Consider the following 21,842-nt stretch of genomic DNA (forward strand, 5'->3'; position numbering starts at 1 on the left):
ATAGAGTGGAACGATGCTGCTGCTGTTTTGTTGTATACTTGGATGCGCAGACTCGGCAGAATAGCGCATGCCCACTAGGGACTTACTATTGATTGCATTGAATAGTATATATCACCCCTACGATACTTCACTCGCTCGGACGTACTACTCTTGCTAATTATATTCGCTGCATTGTTATCTCAGTGATTCCTGTGTGTTTGTAGTGTTTAGCCAAACAATCTTATTACACTCTTGTCACTAAGTAGATAATATTAATATATCAACTTATCATCTATTTATTTTTCTTTCACTTATATTTATCAAAGAACATTGCGAGGAAGTATAAAAGTCTCTGCGAAGAGATCCAGAGCGTTTTTTCCAAAGGTTTTAATCATCTATGAACCAAGGTAATTCCATTACAGATAATATGCCACTCGAACTATTAAATAACTGGGTTTTGATGTATCGCATTTACAATAAAATATTCTGGAATAAACTTTCCTACAATTTACCAGCACCGTACATAAAAGACCAAGTTCAAAGAGAAGCAGTCTTAAAATTTCGTAATACAATAGTGGACATTAAAGTAGGCTAAAAAATATTGAAGCTACTGAAATGGTTAGGCTACTGGCAAATTATTCAATGTTATTCTATGAAAGAAGTGAAACAATACAAAACGAGCTACATATCACAAGTCGTTAAAATAAATTGACAAGGACTTGAAAGCATGGAAGCAGCGTGTCTAGAATACCTGCAAACTATGTGACAAAGTTATCAACTATGTAACAGAAAGAAGGAAGAACGTAGAACTCCTAGAAAATGCTGGGATTAGTAGTGAATGACGAAACAGGTCTGTCGTTCAGTTCATGCGGTAGGCCTATTTGATGAAAGTGATGATGATGATGGTGATAGTAGTAAAAGTATCTACTTCAAATTGCGATATCCAATACATTAAGAAAAGATAATTTATACTCGCCGATGTCAAAATTCAACTTTTCTAGTCATAATTTCGTCTAGCGTGTTAATATTTCATATCACAGAATTCCATACCACCAGTCTAGCATAATCCGAGAAGTTCTGAGTTACAAGTGCAGTATCTAAGATTGTGTACCAAATGTGTGTATTAATTACTGTACTCCATGACGGTACTTAGCTGGCCTAGTTCATGTGTGTTGGAACACATCAGAACCATTTATACAAGCTTTTAAATTGTATAAGACTGGGTTTGTTTTCATTTATTACAATATATGTTTATTTTTATTTATCGTGTAATTTTGTTCTCAGGCAATATAAGATTGCCAATTCATAAACCAGATGAAGCACGCTAAGATTATTAATTAACTATGTTTTATTTAAAGACCCTCGCAACTGCCGAGGTTATCAGCGTCGCCCGTGTGCCGGAATTTTGTCCCGCAGGAGTTCTTTTACATGCCAGTAAATCTACTGACATGAGCATGTCGAATTTAATCACACTTAAATGTCATTGTGCCTCTGATTGAGGCTCTGGCTGAAATGTACAATATGTACATATATCTCAGAGGAAGAATAATTGTTTGTATACATCTGAAGTCCGATTAGTGTAATAATCTAGTCAGTGATGTAAGCAATGGAGGGGGAAAGGAACTGGCCACCCAATCCCATTGTCTCTTGGCCTAGTTGCCTCATGAATGATGTCTTGTTGGTGTCACCGTCTCCGTACAGTTCACTAAACAACAAATGCCATCGACCTGGGCAAGGATCGAACCCGCAACCCCGGGCACAGGAGGCCAGCACTCTACCGACTGCGCCACCGACACACTAAATATAAATGCGGAAGGAGGCAATGACAACAAGCAACACAAGAGAACATACATGTGCCATAACTTGTGCGTGAGATGAAGCGACAGTGAAGGCATGACATTCAAATATATTCACAAACTAGCTACTATTATTTATCTCGAGTCATAGCTACGACGCGACGCCTAAGGTGTCATGCCTTGAAATAGTGTTACGAAGAGAGTGCTGGGTAGAGTCTTCAAGGGGGAAGAAGTTTTCTCATGAAATTCCAGCTAATATATGAGACCGGTACCCATTCAGTACCGTGATGAATTTGGGGAGCTGCAGTGAGTAACGAAATCCGGTTTCTCAAGCCAGTTATAACGGCTGGGAGGCCATCGTGCTAACCACATATTAACCCCCTGTATTTGTTGGATGATTGTTCACATCTGATAAGGCATGTAGGCATGAGGCTAGCAGTCTCCTGGTAGTTCTTAGCTCTCCATGGACCATAATGTGACGGGTCTGTTTTGTTTCTATTAGTATGTATGAATAAAGAAGTATTTAATTCCTATTGTTACGTTCATAAATACATTCCTTAATAAGAATTGAAGCTCTGCGAGAAACAGCGGGTGAAGAAAGAATGATGCTGAAAATAATCAGGAAGGGAAAAGGAATTGGCTGGGTCACTGACTAAGAAGAAACTGCTTTCTGAAGAGATAAGGGGATGAGAGACTCCAATGCCCTTTTTTGTAGAACTATGAATCGTTCAGAATACACCGTCGTTGCCTTCTATGAGTCCTGAACAAACTACGAAGAACACCCACCATGGTGGAGATCGATTCGGCGCCGTACAAACACAAGTGGTACCCTATTTTTTGAGAAGGCGATGCTAATGAAACGAGAATTATTGTCACCGATGTATGAATTTTCAATTTCAAAGCACTTATTCAAAAAAAATAATAATATAATTTTTACATATTGTCCCCACTAAAAAAAAATATTGCTATCATTTTGTCACTGAAAATAAACTACATCTGATTTTTCGAATGTATATGTAAAACCATTCCACAAAGCGCTGGAGATTCTGAATAATTAATGTGTTAACAAAGAAGACGCTTCAACAATTTAATATTTATATTTTACAATGCTGTATCTTAAAGTTTAGCCAGGATAAGACTCAGTTATGAAAAATCAAACTTACATAAAAGCGTTGGAATTTTATGATAAATCGTGAATTGAATACATAATATGGTAATAGAAATAATTAAACTAAACACGTCAAGTCAGAGCAAACAAAAAAGAATTTTAAATTATTCCCACAGAGAGGGCTCCGACCTCTCTCTCAAGCAACGCCACTTTGCATTTTAATTCATTAAAGTGTCAACTATCGGTACGTTTATCTTATATCGTTTAGTAGGTAATTTCATCCTACGTAAGACAAATCAACAATAAAACTGTGTGTGCCAATTTGGAGTATATCTCCGATTTCTGTTATTCGTTTGAAATATGGATCTATTTAATGTTTTACTATAAGTAATTGTATTTGATGTAATAATAACAATAATAATAATAATAATAATAATAATAATAATAATAATAATATAAATGAATTAAGCATTTTTAAACAAAGTTTACAAGTATATAATTTATCCTTAGTTCACACCAGAAAAAGCCAATACTTGCGCTCGGAAGTGCAACATTTTCGAATTAAATTAGTTGTACGAGTATACCTTATAAGAAAAAAATAAGTCGGCAATTTGGAGAAATCGCTACACATAGAAAAATTACATGTCAAAAATTACTTTTCCATTACCAGTGACCTTGAAAATGTGTCTCTTAGTGAAATCTCGATTTTTTTTAGCATCACGATACTAAGTTTTGTATGTTTTGTTTATTGAGAAAGAAAAAGTAAACCATTGTAAATTATTTCCTTTCCTCTCTTGATAATACGCTTTTTCAAATTTATTATACTTTATCATTCTATAACGGCACGCTACAGATTAAGAAAAACTGTAGCTATACTTTTATGTCATGTCTAAATTTAAAACGACTATATTGCAACCTTTTGCTATAACTTCAATTTACATTACTTTCTATTATTTCACTTATAACCAACGTAAAGTAGTCAGGTGGCAGAACCACTGTCTGTCATTTTTAATATAGGTATTACTTGACCAAGGCCAGTGGAACTCTGCAGTCCGGAGCCGTGGCGCTACTGCTCCTGCGTTCGTAATACCGCATCGCGATAGTTCATATTACGCCCGCGGCTCCCTCCACTCGCCTTGGTCGAGTAATAACAGCAGCTGACTATGAGGCGAAGACTGTTGTGACCTATGTCATCAGACTAAATAATAGTTTTATGATAAGTTTAGACTTCTGCAGCGATCGCATTAAAAAGAGTCTAATGAGTCTTTGATTTTCCAATTGTGAGCTGAGACTGATATTGCACATAGCTTCTTTCCAGAGATAGTCAATAACATTAAACTTAGAAAATGAACAATAATACCGAATGAAAGAAATAACTGATCACATTCGAATGTTCATAAACAATGGTTGGTTGATATCTCATAAAGGATATTGGTGATAGTTACTAATACGATTCCAAAAGGTTCTTTGATCGGTCTTTGACAGGTCTCTTGATATGAGAATTACGATAAAAGATAATTAATTGCCTTTTGTGACAATGTGGAATAACACAAATCATGAGATACCTGACATGAACTTTATAGGCTATATAAGGGGCTCAGGGCACACGTGGTGTAACTCCATCTGGGGTATTCTGTGAAAAATGAGTATTTATAAATGTGAATAAGTCTATAAAACATTCATTAAACAAACGAATTGCTGATATCTGAGCACTGTGATAATTTGTATACGTATTTCCTGTAATATTGAAAGTGTGGATATTCTTGCTGCAAAATATGCCAGGAGCTCTATTATTATGAAAACTGGAGTTACGCCATTGTGTTCTGAACCCCTCATATGTTGTTGTCGTCGTCGTCGTCGCCGTTGTTTTCTAGTGTGCTGCGTTTGACACTGAGGCCATTAGCAGTAGTCTAGCTCTTCAGTACTTTGTAACCAAGGATGTTTCATTTTCAACTGCTGCACAGACTTTTAAGTGTTGTTCGTCCATTTCTTCACTGGGTGATTGCAAAGAATACAGTTCCGTGAAGGAAGAATACCGATTCTAGGGACAGTCATGCCCAGCAGATAGCCTGAATTTTGCAACTGTTTTATTTATTCGCGTGGGATATCTGGAATTGCTCTTCGATTTTCATATACATATATACATGTATATGCTCCATATTTCTTATTGACTGCTATTGCTTTCATTCTGGACTTATACAGTCAATAATGAAATTGAAGAAAATGTATTTTAATTTATGTGTAAGTCGCAGGGATTGCTTTTTGTTGATGACTAATAAGAGATCCTTTTTTTTTTGGATAGTATGTATGTAGTTTCATTGCCAGAAATTCCACGACGTGAGGGAATGCAATGAAGTTCAATTTATTTACTACATAAACTACTGTGTACAAACTTACGGACTGTAAATAAGTTAAATTAAGAATTATAGGCCTATGCAGTAACATTATGAAATTGTCAGCTGTCAAAATTTGTCGTAAGGTACATGAACGTTTCGTAGAATGTGATTCATTTGCAAAATGTTTTTCAGTTTGCAGTCAACACGTCAGAAATAGAAATGGTTGTTTTAAACAAAGGATGTTCAATTATATTAAAAACTATGGTTAAACACAAAAAATAATAACATCAAGGCCAATACATACATATAGGCCTACCTATTCCTCTAATTTAAATTCATAGGCTATTAGATAAACAGCAAATATGTAATTTCAGTGGTAAAATTGTTCCAGGGTCGGGTATCGAGCATTGAACATTTGCTTAAAATAAGCAGGTACTTCTTTAAAGACAAAAATTACTGTAACTTGGAGGTTAAGTGTCATTAGAGCTATATATACATTAACATCTTATTTTTCTTGGGTGCTGAATATCTGTGATATAGCTCACACATTTTAGGCGTATTATATATCCGTCATTTATACTTACATAATATTAAATTTCTCTAGAAGACCATGGCATCATTATTGGCATGCTTGGCTTATTTTCTAAGTTCGGTATCAGTCAAATTAATAGGTACATTTTAGAAAGACTTATTGACAAGGATGTGCGCAACGGTAAAAGCAGCGGAACTTTATTACAGCGTAAAATGTAGGATTATGAGGATTATGAACACGAATTGTAATTTTTCTCTGTACTGCGGAGATTTACATCATGCTGACAGCAAGTCACGGTTGTCCTACCATGTGCCTCTCTGAAGTGTATTAAAATTACCAAAATGGTAAAAAGTTGAAGAGTGATGAAGATGAAATGTGTTTTAAAAAAGGGGGGAATAAAAATATATTTAAACCGTATCTTCTTATACAATATTATATCCGTATCCTTTAGAATAAACCAAAAAAAAACATATTCCTATTACATAAGATATTGTGATATTGATAAAGTATAGGCTATTAATGCTGTGAAAATAATTTAGGAGTTCTGACGGAAACATAACATGTTTTCAGCATCTCTGACCTAAAAAATAATGATTTTGCATGCAGTTTATCGGTGCGATAAAAACATTTATCTTATCATTTGTAGTATCACGTCCATTTTCCAGCTATTATAAACCTTTCAGTTGCTTTCTGATCGGAAGGAACAGTTTTAACTACAAGATGCCACAGAGTTATGCAATACTGTATATTCTCTCCTACTACATCACCTTTTTATTTCGTACCCATTCTATTACTTTTCTTTCAGCAAAACGTAACCTAAATTTTGAGTTACAATTCTATAAAATTATACACAATTACTAATGAATATATATAGGCCTACCTATTTCATTAATTTAAATTCATAGGCTATTAGATAAACAGCAAATATGTAGTTGACTATATTATCTGCCAGCAGAAACGCTGTTAAAACTATTAGAGGAAACAGAAAAGCGAAACATTATAACAACTAACACGTAAAATGAAAAAGGTATTGTTATAGTATATTGTGATACATGTATGGTAAGTGCGTTATAACAGAATCGAGGAAACAGTTTTAAAAAACGAGATGAAGCAGAGTTTTTCAGTTTCCGAGATTCTGTTAACCACATTACTTTTTGGACGATCGAAATTTAAATAAATACGTTATTAATTTTGAACATTGCACATAGGCCTATTTGTTTGATAAGTAAAACATTTTCCCTATAAGAAAGTTATGAACGTCGTTGTCAAGGCAGTACATCGGTATTATGTGAGGTAAGTAATTAGTTATAACAGCACTGTGCAAATGATAAGGATACAATTGATACTCTTTCAACAGTCTCCAGACAGTCGTATGAGGAACATTGACTTGCAACGCTACCCTTCGTGTGCTGATGAGGAGTCATGTTCACAGCCTCCAGAATCTCCTCCTGTACTTCTGGAGTTGTAGATCTTGGTCGTCCCCTTCCCAAACCAGGAGAGTTAAATTTTCCATACTCGCACAGACGGTAATGGAGACGTACAAATGTCTTCCGATCTGGACATTGTCGCTGTGGGTACCTCTCCAGGTACAAACGACGAGCCAGCGCAGCATTGCCGTCCGCCTTACCGTACATGAAGTGTATCTCTGCCAGCTCTTGATTTGAATACATGTCGCCCAGTCTAACGCCTACACAACACTGAATGTAACCTTCGCCTCGGAATGAACTGTCAGAGTGCCCTCTTAATGTCTCCTTTGACGGCAACGACCTGCGGAAAGAAAAACGTTCCGGTGAATTTGAATGTTGTGAAGGCCATAACTCGGAAATAAAGCATTTCCGGACACATGTTGTAATGAACTATTTTGATTGTCTACATGTGGGAAATACATACCTGAAAATATGTCCCGTATTTTTGAAACACCCTGTATACTAGACTGTACTAACCCGATTATTCCGAAGTAATATTTCTTTCCCATAACTTCAAACGGCACTAGCGGTAACTTCAGCCAGCCGAAAGTGAAATAAGTTCTTTTACTTCACTCTCTTTCACTATAGAGGCTATTTAGAGACAATGAGAGGATATGTGGAATTAATGGGGCAATTTTATACTGACTATTACACTTTTACTACGTCACACTACTTTTGACCAATAAAACGGTACGAAAGGACGTCTTTCAACCAATCTCCCTAGCATTTGTTTAATTTCATCGCGTCCCTAGCATTTGTTTACTTTTATCACTACCCTAGCATTTATTTCTTTGTTTGCCAACATTTCAAACTGTACTGGTCTGGACGTCAAAAACAGAAAATTACAAACCACTCCAGTCGATGCACAGCACTTTCAAATATGACTCACACTGGCATTCAAGAACAAGAATTAATAAAGATCACTGGTCATAGCTATGCATCTTCCCTGAAACCCTATCTACAAATAAATGAAGAGCATCATTCGGAAATCCTGAATAAGTTGAGGGATACACCGTGTACATCACCGAGTTCACTTCTTTTACGCACACGTCCAATATAACATCAACTGAACCACCAACCACTAAAACATTCAAATTTGAAAATTGTACCTACTTTCAATAATTGTTTCTTTTAAAATTATTCATGTTTATTTTTTATTTCATCATCGTTAATTAAAATGTTTCTTGTTTATTTCATCATCCCTAATTAAAACTTTTCTAACACTCGTTTATATTATTTAGGTTATGTTGGCCTATAACTTCTGCTATATGATATTATGAATAGTCACGTATCAGAGATTGTTTAATACTAAGATTTATTGAAAATCACCTGTCAAGTGACGTTGATTACTGGGATTGAGATAATTGAAGTGGAATGCAACTGTTTTAATAAAAATGAAACTGAATCAACAAAGCCTTCTTGACCAGTAACCGTCCACAGAGTTCAATGAAGATTCCATAGTTGGCACAACTGATAAGAAAACAGCTATTCGTAACACACTACTGCCACTACTAGCGTAATATTTATAATGTTGAGCTGGTACAAATTTGAAGGCAGTTTTCTATTTTCGTAAATCAATTAATATTTCATTGTATTGGAGCACTCCGTTACTTCTAATCTTTATGTACTTTCTTCTAATCGTGTAATAGTCAATTAAATCCCACTCGAGTTTTGATTTTCTCTAGATAAATCAAAACCTCTAGTGAGATTACTGTTGATAATTTCGTTAGGAAGCTAAAGTCTTGGCAGATAACCTCCACAATAGCTTTTTTATAGTATTAATAATTTTCCGAAAATCAAAATCTTTCGTTATAAATAGTTACTAAACTAATTGAGCTACAGTGTTCTGCCAAATAGTCTCGGCAAATTCCGTAAACAATATAGCAATAGGGCTGATTTCTACGCATACTTCCGTTCCTCTTTCATCCCATTTCCTCACTGACCTTGTAAACATATGAGTAGAGGGTGGAACCGGGATACTTTACAATCAATATACGCAAGCATTGACTATAGCTTTTACACACTCGGTACTGGGCACACACTGCGGACATAAACAAAGGTAGTTATGATTGAAAATAAAGTACATATCTTATACATGCAAGGTTCCGTCTTCTTCGGTTTCGTTGCCGGCATTACAATGAACAACAAAATACATCCGAAGATTTGCGAACTGAAACGTCCTGCGGCGATCGCTCAAACAGTTTTTATATTTTGAGAAAGACCGTTCAACATCACAGGATGTCAAAGATGAATGCAAATAATACGACTGGTGTTTCGACATTGCACTTGTACATGTTACCAAATACAGTAGAGCGTCTCATTTAGGCACAGTGAAAGCGTAAAGAAAGTACAGGTAACGTGTGGGAGAGGACGAGCCGTACGATAAACACGAGAGATAAACACGGGTGTTAATTGAAATTATATTTTCCAAAAACACACAAAACAAAAGAACACAAATTGCATAACTTTATCAACAAACAAGCAATTGTAATGTTCAAATAATTAAATATAGCAAATCAAATTTTGCTGCTCATATGCAGCATTTTTACGGTCATAAATTTCATTCTCTGTATGACTAACATAATATCACTGTCTTTTGTGGCCGAATTAACAAAACTACAATATATTGGTCTAAAGTGATGACACTATTTCCTAAACATAATAATTATCCCTTCTCAAAGTTCAATTTATTCAGGTACAGTACAGAAGACAGTGATATTATGTTAGTCATACAGATATTGAAAGTCATATCTGTAAAAATGCTGCTTGGAAACAACATCATATGGACTAACTAGCAATATTTGATTTGTTACATTGAATTATTTCAACATTACAATTCCTTGTTTGTTAAAATGTGTATATGATAATGTTATGCAATTTGTGTTCTTTTATTTTGTGTTTTTTTTTTTTTTTTTGGAAAATATGTCAATTAATGTTAATTAATATAATTAATTGTAATTAAAACCTTGTGCATCCCTCGTGTTTATTGTACGGCTCGACCCCCCCCCCCCACACGTTACCTGCACCTTCTTTACGTTTTCACTGTGCCTAAACGAGACCTTCTACTATACACGTAAACACTGTGACAAACAATCTCGACACTAACGTCAGACAACTGTTAACTATGACTGCGCACAGTATTCTGCTGGCATAGGTTCGGTTCCTACAGCGCGCAACGGGACGGCTGACAGGTCATTTTGCGTTCTTAATAAAATGTACCTACGAGAGTAACGTCACATTTCTAAGCTCCGTTGTGCATCAACCTATTACCGCCATAAAGGTATCCCAAGCCTGCCGTCTACATATGAGTATTTGTCATCATCTCGGTGATGAATAATGTAAGTCCGTAGGAATTGAAGTTTAATTCTATATTCGTGAAATGAGAAACTCCTTTAAACTCTGATTCGAGTTCCGATGACTCTGACAGATAGTGCTGTAAATTGACAATTATGATATAAATCGTTCCTGCAGTTAAGGACGCTGAGCTTCGTAGAACAGCGCTTGGTCATAGCTCACCATCATTACCAACATGATCTACGTAACTTAGGTCCTTAGAGCCATTCTGGTTCCATAAAGATTAATAACTTTCTTAAATGTATGTTGAACTGTATCTCAAAGGAGCTGCGTTTTATTGACAGTCGCAGCGTGTATTAGGACAGTCTAAATTCACTCTCAGTATGTGTTCGTTCCAACTATTTCTGCATTGGTAGGCTATAAGAAAAAATTAAACTGATCATCAGCAATTATTATCTAATGTTGATAATGTTGATGCTTGGTTAATGGCTTCCAGGATGATACTTCCACAGCAGTACGTCTATCAGACATTTTGTCTACTATTTCACGTTCACGGCTACTTTTCCCAAGGAAATTAGTCCAGCAAACATTTCGTCCACCAAAAAATGTATGAATTAATATTTCGGTGAAGAATTATTGTGTCCATAATTTGTTCTCAATTTTTCTTTGTTCACTAGTTTCTGGTTCAACTAAATATTTTGTTCATTTTTGGGTAACAGGTAGGTACTTTCAATATACAATTTAAAAAAGAAGGGTTGCTATGGAAATGTATTTAATTCTTTTGTAGCATAATAATGTTCATTTCGATGGAAATATGTAGGTCATTGGTTCAGTATTAAATTTTGAAGTAAGTGAAAATATTTAAGTTTATGAAAACATTTATGATAACAACAGTAAGAGGGCGGGACATGCTAGTCCACAACAATTATACTTACCACTTTCATTCTCATTATTATTGTCGTTGTCGTTGTTGTCGTCGTCCTCGTCGTTGTTGCTATTATTGGTATTGTTATTGTTATTATTATTATTATTATTATTATTATTATTATTATTATTATTATTATGGTAGTGGTATAGTAGTAATAGTGTATTAGTTTTAAACCATTTATACAAATGGGAAATCAGGATTATTGGACACGTATACTGGACGAGACAATAAAATGGAAAACTTAATAAAGAGAACAAAGATAAATGTGGGACATAATAAAATTAGACCAAACGTTCAGAGGTCAAAATAGTACAATGGACATTTAAACTGTGGATGAAATAATAGCGGACATAAAACACCAGAGGAAGAAAAAATATAGTGGACAAAATATCAAGGGCACGCACGAAACAGTGGACGAAATATCCGTGGACATAGCGTCTAGCAACCGGTTAATGATCCATTTGTATACCTACAGCGTGGAAGGTGTTCAATGTTTCATGGTACGAATCCTGAGCATAGTCTGAATGAAAAAGTCCTATTCTACTTTGTTTCTCTGCGCTTAGATTCCTCACAATTACTTCACGTGATCATTTTTTATTCCATTATCTCTCAAATATAGTTAGAAATATACATTTTATGAACGTCTTTATATCTGAGTTCTCAGCTTCAACGAGTAATTTTGCGTAATATTTCTGTTACGTTTACGGTTTAACAGTATTTTAAACTTCAGTTATTAATAAATCACTTTAATGATTGCTTGGTAACGCTGTCACCCATAGGCGGAGTTATGGGGGGCACTGCCCCCAAACTTGTCTGAACTCTTTTTTTCTATTAACATTAGAAAATATTGAATTCAAAATATTTTTCTAGCTTTTGTTTCTGATTAAGTTTGTGTGCTTAAATTGACGAATTAATGTCTTCAGATCATGTGTCTGGACTGTAATATTTATTTTACATTTCTAAATGTATAAGAATTTCCATACCTCATTGAGGAATGGAAGCACTGTAATGTTTCATTTGTAACAGTCTGTACTCATGTGTTAGAAGTCTGCATGGGATCAGGCTGCCACTTGGAGATGTATGAATAACATACTGCACAACAACGTAGAAAAAAGAAAAGTGATTCCAGTATAATGTGTAAACTTAAAGACGAAAGATCAAGTAAAATAATTAGAATTTACATTTCATATGATATCTTCAAGAAGGTAAGCTTCATAGAAAAAAGTTTCTGTTAGCACTGTTACGTAGTTTTAATGATGTATGCATGTGTTTCTGTACGAGAGAGAAAAATAGGGAGATTGTTTTAAGTTATGCTCCATTATAAATTGTAGTAGACCTATAGTTCAAGCCCTATACAACTCGTTCCGAAACATCGCGGATATGGATGTAACACTGTAACAAATATGACCCCCGAAAATACCTTTATTAAATTATCATATTCCTATATACTGTACCACGATCAAGCTATAACGGGAAGAGAAGGTAAATAATGTCCCCCATATTCTTGTTGTATCGGGATTCTATGGTTTTGCTTTGCCCCCCCCCCCCCAAGGAAACGGTTCTCTCTCCGCCTATGCTGTCATCGACATGGTGCAGTTCCATGCGGATTGTCATTAACATTGTATGTCGTAGACTATTTGGTATGTCATAGTCTGAATCCAACGTTATTCCAGGCTTACCCAGGTTGTGAAATTCTCATGGTAGTGTCGCTGGAAGTGTTATACTCAAAATATCTTTAAATAAATGAATAAATTGTGTTAAAACTCTGCGCTATCTGTTCTCTCCAGATACCTTCTTATTATATCCATTATTTATTTCGAATGGAACAAATCAAATTAATTTGAGAGACTGGAGATAACTTACTTATTAAAAAATAATATTAGAGGAGCAAATGACTATAAAATACTATTCAATGAAAAGTGCGACTATAATAAAACGTTAGAAAGCCGAAAGAGAATAAATAATTAACATGACAGATTGACTGCACTTGTTTAAAACAAAATTATCACACGAAAACTAAAATTCGAAACATTCACGTGACTACGTCACTGGACGTTATACACACCCCCGATTCCGCCTGCGAAACCATTAAATACCTCCCACATATCTGGGCTGATATTTGGGCTACATAAACGAAAATAAACGGGTTATATCAGACACCTTGTATAACCAACTACAGATCTAAGAAAGTGTATTTCTGTAACTTCAATTTATTTTTCTTGTTAAAAATCTAAGCATTTAAGTAATTTCTTTTTAGTTTAATTATACACGTTTTAACATCTGTGATCATATCGCGTGTCATTTGTTAATGTGCAAATTGCCATATACTTTTACTTGCTCATTATAGAAGTAGGCTACCTATAGAGAAAATATTGTGATTATGCAAAAAAAGAACAGTTGAATAAAAATTTTCGCAGAGATGCACATTTTCAACGTCACTGATACCTAATAAGAGGTTTCAGGCATAGCACCTATCTGTTCATATTCAGTACCGGTATCTACTAGTCAATTTATTAACATAATGTATTTGAATAAGAAATTAATGTGTTAGATGCAGTGAAGTGATGTGTAAATCACTTTAGTTTTCCATTTTAATTTATTTTAGTTGGTTATTTTACGACACTTTATCAACAGCTTAGGTTATTTAGCGTCTGAATAATATGAAGGTGATAATGCCGGTGAAATGAGTCCGGGGTCCCGCACCGAAAGTTACTCAGCATTTGCTCATATTGGGTTGAGGGAAAACCCACGGAAAAAACCTCAACCAGATAACTTGCCCCAACTGGGAATCGGACCCGGACCACCTGGTTTCACGGCCAGACGCGCTAACCGTTACTCCACAGGTGTGGACTCATTATTAATAAAAAAAAAATAATATTATATATATATATATATATATATCATAAGACAGTGATGTTCTTTGCTGCTGAATATGATTATTCAATTTTTAATGAACACTAGATATTCACAAGCAAAGTAATTGCTATAAACTGAATCCGGAACCGGCAGGCGCAATATTGGCAGACAGAAACTAAGATGGTTGGATGGAGTGGAGGAAGATTTAAGGACTCTAGGCGTGAGAAGATGGAGGCAGAAGGCTCTGGTTGGACAGGAATGGACCAAGATCCTAAGGGAGGCCAAGGCTAGACTACAAGGGCCGTAGTGCCAAAGAAGAAGAAGAAGAAGAATCCGGAACCGTTACATTTATAGCAGGTGAGTTAAAATTCCCCACGTGGCACGATATTTATCGACTCTTCTCAACTAAAGTTAGGTAATACTTTCATGAGAATTGACGTAGAAACAGAACGCGTTCTATCATTTGGATGGCCGTGGAAATGAATTAAATTCACGAAAAAGTTAATGGAATTTCATGTTTACATGGTCAAATTTAACTTTTGCTACCAACATACAGCAGGGTCAACTCGCTAAACAAACACGAGTGCTTTGGGGGTTAACTGTGGCTCGGGGCGGAGCTGTACATTCACTCACGCTCTCACTGCAGAGCCCAGATATTTTCTTGACTTTGCGGCAAGTTTCCAACGCCACCCGCTGCAACAATGAGCATAAAACAGAAAAGAATTGCATTCCTCTTGAAAGTGTTCCAGGAAAAATTCTACTGCTGTACCTCTGCATTAACTCATCATGTAAATCATCTTCTCAGCCATTTTACGTTTTATAGAGTCTGGCATTACTTCTTCTTAAAGCAATTTCAATCTTACAGTCTTCGGACAGTTGACTAAACAACAACATTAGACAAACATGTGATGGGATATCCGCCACCTGGAGTCAGCATGACGCAATGGTCCTTCGTCTTTGCACTATCTGTCTGTAAATCTCATTAATAAGTTACATAAACCTAAACTAATTTTGACCAAATTTGGTACATATACAATGAAACAGAACTAAATACCAATTACGTAAAGTATATTAAAATCAGTAAAAATAATACCTAAATTAAGGAGAAATTATGAGTCGAAAATCAATCTGAAGTAAAGTGAGAAACATTAGGGCTTTTTAAAAATTCTAATAACTGTGCCTGAAATTACCCATATACGAAGAAACGGGTGTATGTCTGGAAACAGTCTTGGACCTCCCGACAAGAATCGTCACGATACGTTCTGGGATGGACAAGTATGAGACCAAAGCAACTGGTACAAAGTGCGTCATTTAAAATTCATGTATAATCCTTATATCTATAACATGGCTTATGAAAGTTGAGTGGTCGCTTGTAATGTTTGCAGCCATAAATTGTCAAACACACTGTATCTGAGGGCTCTAATGTCGTCAGGTGATACGGCGCAATGCTGGCAGGTGTCCGTTGTGTACATCAGTGACTGGTACATATGTAGCATGATTCAGAGCACAGGCCTGTTCCTACATTAACGAATACTGTATGTGGAATGCGTGTGTTTTGCAAAATGGCTTTCAACCCTCGTGCTGTGGTACAGGTACTGGTGAATGAGGTTATGAAGAAGATTACCAAGCGAACAACACTTCTCCAACGTACATCGACAGGCGAATTGCACGGGAGTTGTATAGGCTATTGGACCAACATGTCAGTGGCGACGCTGTCATGTTGGAAGGACAGACATTGTGGTGTGATAATGGTGGAACGTCGGACAATTTATCTGAAGATAGTGATACACTGGGTCCTCCATCACAAAACACGACAACCTGCTGCAGGTCCTATGAGCCATCATACCCAAGAGTGAAACGGAAAATCATTCACGAACAGTTTTCTGAAGAAAAAAAAAAGCATGACAATGTAAAGATAGCAAATAAAAAATTTCAGGAACCGACCGAAAATTCAAGATATTACCAGAAAAAAAAAGCTGCAAAAGGTATTCGCTCTTGAGAGAGGTGGCACGAGAGAACACAGAACTGCTCGATTTCGCCAGCTTATGTACACCAAATTCCGGAATACACGTGACATGGGACACGTAATTTGAAGAAGTGGGGGAAAGAAGCAGCTATCTCGATGGAAGGTCCATTACTAGGCGGGAAGTTACTCTTGATATTGTCGTAAGGACCCGAACATTGGTGTTTTTTATTCAAATGGACATACAGCTAATGAAATCGATGCCGACATGGTGTTCAATACCAACCAATGTCAATTTGAAGTCACGTCAAAAAGGACATTACCAATGACTGGGGAGAAGACTACTGAAACTGGTGTGCAATGCGTTTCATTTATTACCTACTCGTACACATTCAGGTAAAAGACTACTGAAGTTGGTGTCCAATGCGTTTCATCTACTACCTACTCCTACACCATTCAAGTACAAGATTACTGAATCTGGTGAGCAATGCGTTTCATTTATTACCTACTCGTACACATTCAGGTAAAAGACTACTAAAGCTGCTGGTGTACAATGCATTTCATCTACTACCAACTCCTACACCATTCAGGTAAAAGACTACTGAAGCTAGTGTGCAATGCATTTCATCTACTACTTACTCCTACACCATTCAGGTAAAAGACTACTGAAGCTGGTGTGCAATGCCTTTCATCTACTACCAACTCCTACACCATTCAGGTAAAAGACTACTGAAGCTTGTGTGGAATGCGTTTCGTCTACTACCTACTCGTACACCATTCGGGTACAAGACTACTGAAGCTGTTGTGCAATGCACTTCATCTACTACATGCTCCTACACCATTCAGGTGTTTTTTTCCAATGTCAGGATGCCTTGCAAAAGAAACTGTACATCTTCTTTCAGGAAACGGGCGGTAAATTTGGCAAATGTGTATCCGAAAATCTACATAGTCACCAGCCTCCAAATATAGAATATGACTGCAGCACTAGTGGTAATATGTCAACAGCTCTCGTACTGCCCTGAATGCGTAAACTACTGGAACTGGAACCAACGGAAGCATCGCTTCAATTGCTATATTCATGGTCCGGTCAAAACGACGAGAGTTTGTCGATTAAACCCTTCAGCAACGGGGACGTAAATTTGCAGACGAAGATTATACTACATAAAGCATGAAGTATTGCCAGCCTCTTGAAGTCTCTTTCTTTCGCCAGTATAAACTTTTTGCACGATGCATGGAAGAGTAAATACGTTATGATGAGAAGATTGCCGTCAACCTGCATGACAGAATCTTCATTTTCAAGTTGAATTCTCTTACACAATCAGTTGAGTGCACCACAGTACCAATTAAGTTTCGCTAGGTGTGGAAGGAGTTTGGATATGTGTCACAGGATTCACCTCTCATGTTCTGTATTGTGTTGGACATAAATTTTCCTGTTTTTTAAATATGCAGCACTCCTGACTGTGATTCCAATGCCGTCAGTATCCGCTCGTGGTGCGGGATTATACTTTGCTTGCAATACTGCCTTTTCACACCGCACTGCCATGACGTGGAATATGTTATGTACACGTATATGACATTTGCAACTTTATGATGATGTACTCGTACATAATCTCTCTCATCAGCTACACGTCTCTTATCTCTCAGGTAAATTGTGTTAAGACACTTCATGTCTACAAACATTAGGGGCGCGTGCTCCACTTTCATAAGCCATGTTATAGGCGGTTGTGATTGTAAGTGAAATCTCTGTATCAACATCAAAGAGGTGAGTTATTATTAATATATTGCTATTATTATTGTTGCTATTATTTTTTACTCAAAAGGCATATTATTACTTTTGCCGAGGGCCCATACCGTTCTTAAATCGTTCCTGTCTCAAAGTATCATCCAAGAATTATAATCTAATTTGTTTTGTGAGGTATTAAGATAATAGATTTTATTTATATTAAAGCAGCAGAGTTTGACACTGCAGTCGTGGTATTGTGTTTGTCTAATTGTCACACAATCAGAAATGCTTCGCATTTCTGAATTAATTTTCGTTTAATTCGATCACGGGCAAAGTAACTCTAATTACTGCATATTTGTCAAAGCCTAATGGGTGTTGGCTTGTGCTGTACCGTAAAGGATCGTTGTTAATGTCAGCGCTACAGTGATCACACCTCGGGACCTCGTCAGCACCTGTCATGTCACTCTCCTTTACCCCCAATGGCATGATCTAGGCTCACCAGCTATTGTGACGACCTCCTATTATGCGAAACAGTCTGCAGTTCCTGTAAAAATTTCTATGGTTAAGTACTCTTTGTCCCTTGTGGCAGCTCACGAATGGTGAGAAGACATAAATTCTAAATCTACTAAGCAATATCTTAAGTAAACAGTAAGAAATATCACTTAACTATATGTCGCCAAGGCAGATTCTAATCAGTGAAAAATAGTTGGGCACATGAATCAGCTATTTCACGTAAATACAGCGTTAATATGTTGAATTTACCTTTCAAGAAACATATTTACTACAATTGCAACGCTCATACCAGTTCCGACGTGAGCACGGTGGGCAGTTGTCCGGAGGCCCCATGAGTAGATGGCTTCATGCTAATCTATGCACAGACCAAAATTTAACATTAACGTTCCAGCACCCTCCTCAACATTCAAATCTACTGCAAACTCGGTAGAAGGAGAAAACTTACGACTTGTAGCGGGGAGTTGGCATATCCCATATCAGGAAGGACATTGATTTCAACCCAATTATAAAAGCACTCTTTGTAAAGACATTTCCCAAATGTTTTTGTTAAACACTTGATAAATAATAAAAACTCATAATACAAGGTGTGTTTGAAATGTCCTTGCCCTGACACATAGATGGCATTTAAAAGAGTCAACATTGCCGCTATCTTTAGCGGTCATTTTATATTAGTTAAGCTCGAAAAATCATAATTTTCTGTTGACTGCATTTTGTGGAATCTAATTTTGAAGTTAATGAACCGAACAGATTGGCAAAATTTGAAAATATCGAGCTTTGTGGTGTCATTAAATATTTCGTAAAAAAATAAAATGAGTCCAACAGAAATTAAAGCAGACATGGTTACTACACTGTGGGAATCCGCTCCAGCGTTGCCGACTGTGAAAAAATGGATGGCACTATTTAAACACGGTGAAGAGAGTGTGGAACACTACTCCCGCAGTGGATGTCAGTACCTGCAACAAGTGAAGAAATCTTACAAGAAATCCACGATATGGCGTGTTGAATGATCGTCAACTGAAAGTGCGGAAAATTGGCGATGTTATGCGTATCTCAACTGAATGGGTGCGCCAAATCTTGATCAATGTCTTGAGCATGTCCAAGGCCTCCGAAGGTGAATTCCCCTTTGTTAACACGGAACAAAAGTACGTCAGATGTCAAATTCCGAGGGATTATCTGGCTCGATTCGAGAAAAATACGCCCGTTTTACAGAAAACCACAATTTCAGTCACACAGAGTTAGTGTGCACTCAATGTTGGTTGCTTGACGGTGGTCAGCCCACTTTGAGGTCTGTGGATCTAGAGGGAAAAATTTGATCGGTGTCTGGTAGAGTTCCCGGGTAGCTCAGTTGGTAGAGCGTTGGTACATTAAACCAAAGGTCCCGGGTTCGATACCCAGCCCGGAAAAATTTTTCCCTCGAAATTATTCAAATCAACTTTACAGGGAGTTATACCTGAAAGCTTGATTTGTATGGTTCAAATTGTTGTCACACATCTCCTACTCACCAGATCTCGCACCCTCAGATTTCTTTCTTTTTCTAAAGCTCAAAATTCACTTGGTTGGGAGCTCGAGGAATCTGTGTACAAGATGGGTATAGCAGCATGGTAGCACCGGTGCACCGAGTGTGATTCTCAAGGTTGATTATATTGAGAAATAAAGATTGTTCAGAATAATCCTACTTCAATTTATATGTCAGGCTATGAGCTTTTCAAACAATCCTTTTAATTTCATAATGTGCGCCTGTCTTATCTCTGTCAATATGATTTATCAACCAAGTACCATTTTTATGCAAAAAATTTTGTTTCCTAGTTCAAGGCTCATGTTGTATTGTTCAAATTTTTGTAATGATTAATCTTTGCTCTACATAAGGTTTTTTTAATGTCAAATCACTGATTTTGTTGGAGACAGGCCTACTAATAAACATAAATTTATAATTACAGATAACACTACCTAATTTTATCGCGGAGGTATGACAAAACTTTTTTTTTTTTTTTTTTGGGTAGTGTAATTTACATTTTCACTCCTGTGAGTGATTGTGTAGGCAGGGCCCACTGCCTTGCCCGGAGGCCTATAATGCTATCAAGACGGCCCTGACTCAGTGATGTAAGCAAGAGAGATCATATCTTATAGGCCTACATAAAAATTCTAACAACTGCTCTAAGCCAAGTCCTTAAAAGAGCAGGAAAACCCCTGTTTCAGACAAAAAGCAATATTCAAACATTAGAAGGTAATAAGACATCCTCTAATGTAGAATAATCTTTTCCTTCAACCATCTTCACTCTAGGAGTAACGAATCAAAAATGTAGATTACTTTGCCGCTTTAACTTTGCTCGCAATGTACCAAGACGATGATTATTCCTAACAGAAATATGATCCAATTTTGTAATGGGAACGTTTGTAGTCTAAAAAAGAAGTGACAAGGATTTGAGGAAATCCGTATGATTGCGCGTAACATATAGGCCTATACAGGGGACATTCCACTAAAAATGGCAACTTTCTTTCATAATCATTTCTTTCAACCAAATTTTGAGAGCATTTTTACTATGTAAAGGACTAATTAAACCTAAATTTTGATGTTCTAAATGATTTTAGCTTTTTATTTTTTTTTCTATAAACATTTTCGAACCCAAGTTTTTAGTAGAAGATCTCAATTTTTAAGCTTCCTTTCTTTGGTTACATTCACAAGACATAGAGAAACATTTTTATGCATTCATTTTATGAAATATCTGATTTCTTCACTTTAATTTTTTTTTTTAATTTTGAATATGTTATTTTTTCTGAAATTCCTGAAAAAATATTAAGGGAGGTGGTGGATGAAATTTCTATTATCTACATTTTTCAAACTACGTTCTTGATTTTTGTACACACAATCACGGTGTGATAGATAATGATGTGGTCAAGTTTCATTCCTATCAGTCTATATTAGTTATTAACAAAATTATTCGAAAAATTTTCATATTTCGAAATGAAATGTGTCGCTGAACTTTTTTTTTTTTCAAGACCAGTGGCATATTTGGAAAAACATCACGCATGAGTTTTCCTATATCTTTACCGCACAGGGAAGAGGGGAATTATAACCACTGCATACTTAAAATATAAATTTCCCATTACTATTATAAATATTTCAATTTTCATTTCAAAAGTATTCACTTAATCATAAAACCCATGCGCTATTTTGTTAAATGGACCATAGTTATGGTCCACACCTGTGGAGTAACGGTCAGCGCGTCTGGTTGCGAAACCAGGTGGCCCGGGTTCGATTCCCGGTCGGGGGAAGTTACCTGTTTGAGGTTTTTTTTCCGAGGTTTTCCCTCAACCCAATATGAGCAAATGCTGGGTAACTTTCGATGC

The 21,842-nt window shown here is 36.4% G+C and overlaps 1 protein-coding gene and 1 non-coding gene across 6 annotated transcripts in view; one reads left to right on the forward strand and one right to left on the reverse strand.

The window, feature by feature from the left end:
- LOC138715323 (serine-rich adhesin for platelets-like) overlaps nucleotides 1-21,842 on the reverse strand; it is a 1,148,033-nt gene that overhangs the window by 814,076 nt on the left and 312,115 nt on the right. The window lies entirely within an intron of this gene.
- TRNAN-AUU (transfer RNA asparagine (anticodon AUU)) lies at nucleotides 19,825-19,897 on the forward strand. Its single transcript has one exon. It is a non-coding gene; the product is annotated as a tRNA-Asn (tRNA).

This window comes from Periplaneta americana, chromosome 15, assembly GCF_040183065.1.
Source record: "Periplaneta americana isolate PAMFEO1 chromosome 15, P.americana_PAMFEO1_priV1, whole genome shotgun sequence".
Taxonomy (NCBI): Eukaryota; Metazoa; Arthropoda; class Insecta; order Blattodea; family Blattidae; genus Periplaneta; species Periplaneta americana.